We start from the raw sequence: 9,403 nt of genomic DNA, 5'->3' as shown, positions 1-9,403 counted from the left end.
TGGCACACATGTACGACACATGAACAAAAGAAACAAACGGTGGCAAAGAATACTAGAAAAGATAAAGATAGAAAGGGAAAAAAGGGGGAACAAATAAAAAAGAAAAACGTGTTGTACCCCGCCGCCCACCCCGAAGCCGCGGGGAGCCGACCCCGGACGAGGGAAACAAAAAAAAAAGGAAAACACGGAGCGGGAGAGGATAATGGCTACCCATCAAGGCAACAGAGCGGCGGCGTGTAAGGTGGACAGGAGCAGACGGTGGCGGGATCGCCCTACACTCAAAAGTTAAAGACGCGTGCACTCGCGTGCCCCGTACACAAAGAGTAAACAAATAAACAGAATAAAATGCAGACAGGGTCGGAGCTTCCGTCATCTTGAACCACTTCGGCAGCCAGAGCCAAGGCCGAATCAGCGGCGCCGTGAGCTTAACTAAACACACGTGCACTGTGCATGAAAACACCCAGACACACAGCAGTAAAACATCCGAGCTCATGCCAGTGTCGTGTGGCGGCTAAATGACAATGGCGGGAGCATTTAAGCGAGTAAGGTGTACAGAAACAGACGGTGGCGGAATTGTCCAACATATATAAATTGGAGATGCTTGCACTCGCGTGACCTGGCCAGAAAAAGTAAACAAATAAACAAAATAAAATGCAGACAGGACAGGAGACTTCCGTCATCTGGAACCATTTCCGCAGCCCGAGTAAAGGTAGAATCAGCGGCGCCGTGAGCTTAACTACACACACGTGCACTGTGCCTGAAAACACCCACAAAAGAAAAAAAAGTGGAAAAACATCCGAGTTCGGCCAAGTGTGGTGTGGGAGGTAAATGTGAATGGCGTGAGCAATTAGGCAAGGGTTCTTAAATTGCACCCCGTCGTCAAGGTAATCGAACTGGGAAGATAGGGAACTGGGAAGATATATATATATATATATATATATATATATATATATTATAGTTTGGCCTAAAAACCATAACCATACAACCGTTCCTAAAAGAATTAATGGGCACGACCACTGCCGGAGAAACTCTTCCTCTCCGAAGAAAAAGAATTCCTCCGACAAGAAACTGATCCCTCTTCGAACACGGCCAAGTGTGGGCCACACAGCGCGGCGTTTAAAGCCACCAGCGACCGCGGTGTATCGACTGCGCCATACACTAAAAAGACGCGCAACAATTAACAGGCGAGCAAAAGGGCCGCTGGGAAGCGGCCGCGGGAGACAAAGCTCGAAATGCCCTGCCCACGGAATCCCGCATGAACCGCGCGCCAAAATACACGCGCTACCACGCAGGTGAATGTAGCGTGGCGATCAGATTCCGGAAGCGGGCAATACGGACAGGAACTGGAGCAACACCCCACCGCTATACCCGCTCATAATAGGCAGCACTGCCCAACCAAGTTTCCAAACAAAGTCGCGTACATGGTCTGGGAGAGGTGCCGAAGCTATGCGCGCCCATAGAACGCGGCGCATCGGTGAGCGGCGAGACGCCAGCACAACAGGCAACAACAGCGAGCCCATAATCTCCACCACATGGCCTGCAACGATGTTGACATCAGGTGCTACTGCGATCACATTTCTGAAAAAGGCCACTGACGTAGCGTAGAAAGCGGTAGGCTGCTCTGCTTGAGGTCCATGATTAACCGGGGCAGAGGAATTCAGAAAGTGCAAAGAAGGGCCCAAAATCACCGCGCCAGGGTTCGCGCCGGAGACGCGTCTCTCAGCAGGACGATGGCGGTGACGAATTCCACCTTTGTAAATCGGTTTCGGGGCGTAAAAATTTTATCGAGGTACCAATCCGCCGCTCATTTATACGGGGCGGCGTTTAAGAAGGAATGGAAATGTACTGCGCACGGCCAGCACTCTAGCATGATGAAGACACAACACTGCCCTCTCCTCAAAAATGGAACCGTTGCACTGGCTTCCGCTGCCTCGTTGACCGGCGCAGGACTTGCTGCGAAGCTTCGGCCGGACTCAAGGTAGGTGGGAGAGGAGAGGTGCCAGGTCGCATGTTGTTGCCCGCAATTTGGGCTGTATCTGAAGAATTATCTGGGGCGGCCGCTTCCAAGGGAGTGGTTTGCATTGGCGGCCGTGCTGGGACCTGGCGCCTGGTTGGACACTGGAACACAAGCAGTCGTATCGATGACCGGACACTGGCGATTAATCGGAGCGGCGGCGCTCCTGATCCACGTGCCGCTTGACGATGGCATTGGGAGTCTCTACGGTTACCATCCGTGCTCCTGTCGCTTATAACACACGACCAGGGATCCCATATTCAAGCACAGTAATAGGTCAAGCCTGAAATGCGAACCCGGTAACTCCGGATTAGGGCGCTCGGCTACTGATCCGGAGTTCCCGGGTTCGAACCCGACCGCGTCGGCTGCGTTTTCATGGAGGCAACACGCTAAGGCGCCCGTGTGCTGTGCAATGTCAGTGCGCGTTAAAGATCCCCAGGTGGTCGAAATAATTCCAGATCCCTCCACTACAGCACCTCCTTCAGTCCCTTTATCCCTTCCCTTACGGCGCAGTTCAGGTGTCCAACGATGTATGAGACACATACTGCGCCATTTCCTTTCCCCCAAAACCAATAATAATAAGAATAATAATAATAATATTAATAATAATAATAATAATATAATAATAATAATAATAATAATAGTTATTTTAATACTCCAGGTATTAACTGGAATACCTTTACATATTCACACAACAATCATTATGTAGTTAGTAAGTGCAACCGGCTTTTAGATTTCATAGCTTTTAACACCATGCAGCAACACAATTTAATTGAAAACTGTTGTGGTAATGTTCTTGACATTTGTTTATCTAATTTTGAAAATGTTCGAGTCTCGTCATCTGACATCTCACTTACTCGCTGTGACAAATTTCATCCTCCAATTCTAATAACGGCTTCGGTTTCTGTCCCACCTTCTGCTAATTCAAATCGTGCGAGGAATTCCCCCCGTTTCGCTTACGCACTTGGCGACTATGTTGGTCTCTTCGGTTTCTTCTCTTCTGTCGACTGGTCTGTTTTAAGCGAAATCAGCGATGTTGACGAACAAGTCAGTCGCTTCACTGAAATAGTTCTCAATGGTATACGCCAGTACATACCTATGCACACTCCTACTCGCAGCAAGTTTCCGTTCTGGTTTTCCAAGGAACTTAGAACAGCGCTGAAACTTAAGGAGCGGGCCCACCATAAAGCGAAACGCCCTGGGCTGGATACATGGGCAGATGAATTTCGCCGCTTGCGTTTTTTTGCAAACGCCTGTACAAGCGGGATCATGAGTCCTACCTTGATTATTTAGAGAATAGTGCCTCTAATCGTCCTACTGAATTCTGGCGATACGTTCGCAAGCGTTCGAATAAATCTGATAGTCATATTCACTTAGTTGACTCTCATGGGAATGAAATTCGTAAAGTCGCTGACGGCTTTGCTCAACACTTTTCCTCCGTGTACAAATCTCCACGTTGCGATTCCGTGTGCCTTCCAGCTGGCGCACATAATTCCGTTCTTCTCGACGAGAAGTTAGTAAGTGAGAGTCTTAAGTGTTTGAAACCATCTTTGTCCCCTGGACCTGATGGCATTCCAGCCGCCATAATAAAAGCCTTCAATAGTACCTTCGTCCCTGTTTTAACCACGATATTTAATAACTGTTTGAAAAATTCTGCCTTTCCCCGCGTGTGGAAAACGGCGCGTGTTTTCCCTGTCTTCAAATCAGGAAACAAATCTGATGTTTCGAACTACCGCCCCATTTCTCTTCTTTGTGCAACCTCTATGCTTTTTGAATTACCTTGCACAAAGTACTTTCCTTCCACCTCAAAAATGTAATCATTCATAATCAGCATGGTTTCATAAAAGGTCGTTCTACTACAACTAACCTTGTGACTTTTATGACGTATACATCAGCAGAAGTCCTTCAGAGGAGTCAGGTAGACGCTGTGTACTGTGATTTGAGCAAAGCTTTCGACGTTGTTACTCAACGTTGTTACTCACTCATTACTTCTTCAAAAGCTTCTGCTGTTTGAGATCGACGTTTCAATTGTAGCCCTCCTACGCAACTATCTTCTTGATCGGTCCTGCTTTGTCAGTGTAAATGGACAGACCTCATTTGTTTACACTCCAACCAGCGGAGTTCCTCAGGGCTCGGTATTAGGCCCGCTTCTGTTCTCTGTTTTTATCAATGACGTTTCCTCCGTGGTCAAAAACTCCTCATTTCTCCTTTATGCGGACGATATAAAAATGTTCAAGGCAATACATACTCTTCACGATTGCTTGCCATTGCAATCGGACATATCCGCCTTCTCTGATTGGTGCTTGAAGAATGGGCTCACTCTCAATTCATCTAAAACCAAGGTTGTCTCATTTACGCGTAAAACGCACAGTCTTCTCTACTCTTATTCTGTGAATGGTAGGCCGCTGCCCAGGGTTGATGAAATTAATGACCTCGGCGTACTTTTCGACCGTAGCCTCAGCTTCTCCTCTCATACAAAACGCATTGCTCTACGGGCTATGCGTACACTCGGCTTCATCTGCAGGCTTTCGAGAGAGTTTCGATCCTCACTTCCTTTCTTAAAGCTCTACCTCTCCACATGCTTGCCGCTTTTGGAATATGCGTCTGTTCTTTGGAACGGCACTTGCCAGTCGAACTGTGAAAAAATCGACAGAGTTCAGCTAAAGTTTTTACGCATATTTCAACATCTGTTTTCTTGCAAAACTTCTAGCTCTCAATCCAGACGGAGTAACTCACTGCAGCTTCCTTCTCTTAGCTGCCGTCGCGTGAGGGCAGATATAATTTTCTTGTATAAACTTCTTCATGGTCACATTCTATGCCCTCAGCTCCTAGCGCGTATCCTTTTGCGTGTACCGCGAAAGAGCATAAGGGAATTCAGACCATTCCAAGTTTCTGCGCTCCTGCACTCCCTCTCCCCTCTGGACAGAATGCAAAAGTTGTTTAATTCTCTTTGTCCTCACCTAGATATATTCGAAAATTCTCTCCCTTCCTTTATATTGGATGTCCGTGACGTTCCACTTTGAGCACTCTTTTTCTCATACATAACTTCCCCTTTCATGCATTTTGTCTTTACTACACTTGTGCGTTTGCACCGGTATTATATTGTTTTTTCTCTCCTTAATTGTTCATCACGTGTACTTGTTTTCATTAATATTATTTCTTTAATACTGTATACTCACGCCTGATCGTCTGTAACGCGTTCACTAATTACGTTTCTTATTGTGTATGATTGTATTTCTAGCTTGTATTTCAGAGGTTTCATATTCGTTCATATTAGTATTGGCTTTATTCTTGTTTGTGTTTTGCTATATGCTGTACTTGGCTGTTATCGGCCGTTCATTCTCTTTGTTTATTGTTTCATTAGTTATTTATATGTCTGTTGCCTGTTCTAGCTGTTTTCATTTACCGCTGTTCTCGCTGTTTTCTTGTTTTCGCTTTTTTGCTTCATGCTTGCTGTCACGCCTAGTTTATATGTCTTTTTTTTTTCTATCGCTTGACTGCTGCATTACCTCCCCTGAGTGTCTTCCTTTGTAGTGAAATAAATTTACATTTTGTGCGTGTGAATGGTGTACCAGCACCAAGACCTTTGGGTTGTTCCTGGGCACCGAAAAATAAAGATTGATTGATTGATTAATTGATTATTATTTATTATTATTATTATTATTATTATTGTTGTTGTTGTTGTTGTTGTTGTTGTTGTTGTTGTTGTTGTTGTTGTTGTTGTTGTTGTTGTTGTTGTTGTTGTTGTTGTTGTTGTTGTTGTTGTTGTTGTTGTTGTTGTTGTTGTTGTTGTTGTTGTTGTTGTTGTTGTTGTTGTTGTTGTTGTTGTTGTTGTTGTTGTTGTTGTTGTTGTTATCACACCACTGCAAAGGAATCGCACATGGATTACGTCTCTGGAGAGACCCCACAAAAAAGTCACTACTCTTCGAATAATTAAAAGCAGCCCCTGACAAGCAGGCGTACTCACGAAAAAAGTTTAAAGCTTCGAGTAGACTGCATTCATCAGCTATGTAGAGTGTGATGTCATCTGCATAAACGATGACGAGTACTGCCTCACTGCCTGGCAAAGTCAGAACTTTTTTTGATAGCAGCGAAAATTTTGTCACATTTGTCAGGGCCGGGGCTTGTTTCAATGTCACCAGCAATAATCAGCAGGCGCCAAATGCAAGACATGGCTAAAGTCAGACAAACCCGTACGCATAAGTTTAGAGTACCTCACCCCGGGAAAAACTATAATGGAGAGAATGATAATGTTTCCCTGCCAAATGCACAAAACAACCAATTCTAACACAGTATGTGCAAAGATCGACCCCATCACCGAGGATTGACTGCTCAGAAAAACAAAGAAGCGATTTCCAGCCAAAAGAAAGGTAGAAATCTACAAAGCCTATCACTTTGCGTCACACCCTCCATCAGATGTGAGGACCGAAGTGGTTAGATGCAAGAATCTCGCCGCCAATCCACTCGGCAGCTGATCGTCTGTCTTTTTATAGCATATGCAGGTGGGGCGCTGCCACGGGCAGTGATGGCGCTTGTGCTGCAGGCTGTTTATATTGGGTGGTGAACCGATGATCTGGCAGTGATTCAGTGAGCGCGGGCGGCAAGTATTTGCAATGAACGATCGGTAGTCAGCAGACCCGTGCAGGTTCCGCGCTCGCTGTAATCGTTCCGTCACTACAGGTGAGAAGAGTGGAAGTGGTTAGATGCAATTCGGCCGCAAATTAAACTCGGCAGCTGATCGTCTTTCTTTTTATAGCAGATCCAGGAGGGGCTCTGCCACGGGCAGTGATGACGCTTTCGCTGCTGGCAGCTTAAGAAGGGTGGTGAACCGATGATCTGGTAGTGATTCAGTCAACGCGTGGCGGCAGGTAGCTGCATGAACGATCGGTAGTCAGCAGACTCGTGCAGGTTCAGCGCTCGCCGCAATCGTTCCGTCACTACAGGTGTGAAGAGCAGAAGTGGTTATATACAATAATTCGGCAGCAAATCCCACTCGGCAGCTGATCGTCTTTCTATAGCATATCCAGGAGGGCCTCTGCCACGGGCAGTGATGACGCTTACGCTGGTGGCAGTTTATGAAGGGTGGTGAACCGATGATCTGGCAGTGATTCAGTGAACGCTTGACGGCAGGTGGCTGCATGAACTGTCGGTAGTCAGCAGATCTGTGCAGCTTTGGCGTTCGCCGCAATCGTTGCGTCACTACAGGAGTGAAGAGCAAGAAGTGGTTAGATGCAAGAATTCGGCCGCAAATCCCACTCGGCAGCTGATCGTCTTTCTTTCAATACCAGATCCAGGAGGGCCTCTGCCACGGGCAGTGATGGCGCTTACGCTGCTGGCAGTTTATGAAGGGTGGTGAACCGATGATCTGGTGATGATTCAGTGAACGCGTGGCGGCAGGTAGCTGCCACGAACGGTCGGTAGTCAGCAGACCCGTACAGGTTTCGCGTTCGTCGCAATCGTTCCGTCACTAAAGGCGTGAAAAACATAAGTGATTAGATGCAAGAATTCGGCCGCAAATCCCATCCTCTCATGTCCTCTTACAATTCTGGGCCGAGGACCATGTCGGAGATCATTTCCGCGGGCGCTCATTTCACCCTAAATTTACGGGGAACACACAGCACACATTCCGTCAATGCCATGCATGCTCTGAACTCTGTATCGAATTTTGTTCTCCCATGTCGAACCTATGGCAACGCCGACATCTCCTTGCGCTACTTTTTTCCTCATCTAATGGCTATTGTTATTTTATGTGCAATGAGGCCTGCCTTCCATGTGTCCTGTGATGGAAATAAAGTAAACCGTTTAACGGCGAAATGCCTTGAAGTTTTCAATGTGCTCATTGGTATTTCAACATCACAAGGTATGTTTAAGTCATTAAGAAAATTCAAAGAAGCGAAGAAATCCTGTAGCAGCGACAGTTTGTCGCCCCGACACATGTGATATGTTATCTCTCGGGACAAAGCGGGAAGCGCATTCTTCACCCTAGCCCACCCAACTGCATGAATGTGTAGTGAATAAAGAAAGCAACCCTAGCGCCAAGCACTGCATGTATTGAGGCCGTACACTGCAAGCAAGGAAAAAAATCCAGCTGCAATCATGGAAGGACACGCGAGCACTGCCCCATCTCGGCACTGGTAGTACATCAAGCGGGGCGGCGAAGCAGTTTATTTTCGCCTCCCCTCGCGTGCGCTGACATATTTTGGAAATCGACAAGCCAAATTAGGAGGTCGCCATCGTCTCGGGCACTGCAAATAATGGTTTGATGTCCCTTTTGGTACAAATTGGTCAAGGCAATAATTTTGAGTCACCTAGACCAAAATTTTGGAAATGACCCCGGCCAAATTTGAGTTTTCCATCGCGCTGCGCTGGCTCAGTTATACTTAGATATCGATTTTCGTCCAATTCGGCCAAGCCAAATTTCGAAGGCCACCCGGACGAAATTTCTGGACATGACCAAGGCAAATTTGGAGTTTGCCATCGCGCCGTGCACGCTCAGTTACGCCTAGTTATCGATTTTGGGCCAAATCAGATAAGGTTCAATTTCAGGGGTTGCCGGGCCAAATCTTTGCAAAAGACCCGGGCCTAATTTGGAGCCTGCCATCGTGCCGTGCATGCTCAGTTATGCTTAGATATCGATTTTGGTCCAAATGGGCCAAGGTCTAATCTCGCTGGTCGCCCGGGTTAAACTTTTGGAAATGAAGCGTGCCTAATTTTGAGGTTGCCACTGACATCGCAAAGCACACAGGAGCCTTGACGTTTCGCCTTCATCGAAACGCGGTCGAACCCGACCGCGGCGGGCGCGTTTCGGCGGAGGAGATAGCTAAGGCGCCCTAGTGCTGTGCGATGTCAGTGCTCGTTAAAGGTCCCCAGGTGGGCGAAATTATTCCGGAGCTCTCCACTAGGCTACTTCTTTCTTCTTTTCTTCTTTCAGTCCCTCCGTTGGCGCGTTTTAAGTGTAAGTACGCCGAGATGTGAGACATACTAGGCAATTTCCTTTCCTCAAAGAAAAAACAATTTTAAATTTATAATCTAAAACCCACAACTAGGGCACCTCTTTCTTCCTTTTCTTTTTTTCTCCTTTCACTAGCTCCTTTATCCCTTCCCTTCTGACGCGGTTCGGGTCTCCACTGAGATCTGTGTGGACAGTTCCTGCGTCATTTTCTTTCCTCAAAAAATCAATATTCAATTTTTATACCCTCTCACGAGGCGACGTGGGCATCCGCCTCACGTGGATCCCTGGACACACGAGTGATGACCAAGGGAGCCAGTCCTCTCACAATGCAGCTCGGAAGAGTGTCCCGTTCCTACATCCGCTGGCATACCACGCCGTTACAGATGACCCTGCTGATATGTCCAACAATTTGGCTGTCCTAACGTGCAGACTAGAGC

Source organism: Amblyomma americanum, chromosome 1 (genome assembly GCF_052857255.1).
Source record: "Amblyomma americanum isolate KBUSLIRL-KWMA chromosome 1, ASM5285725v1, whole genome shotgun sequence".
Taxonomy (NCBI): domain Eukaryota; kingdom Metazoa; phylum Arthropoda; class Arachnida; order Ixodida; family Ixodidae; genus Amblyomma; species Amblyomma americanum.
This window is presented reverse-complemented; position numbering follows the sequence as displayed.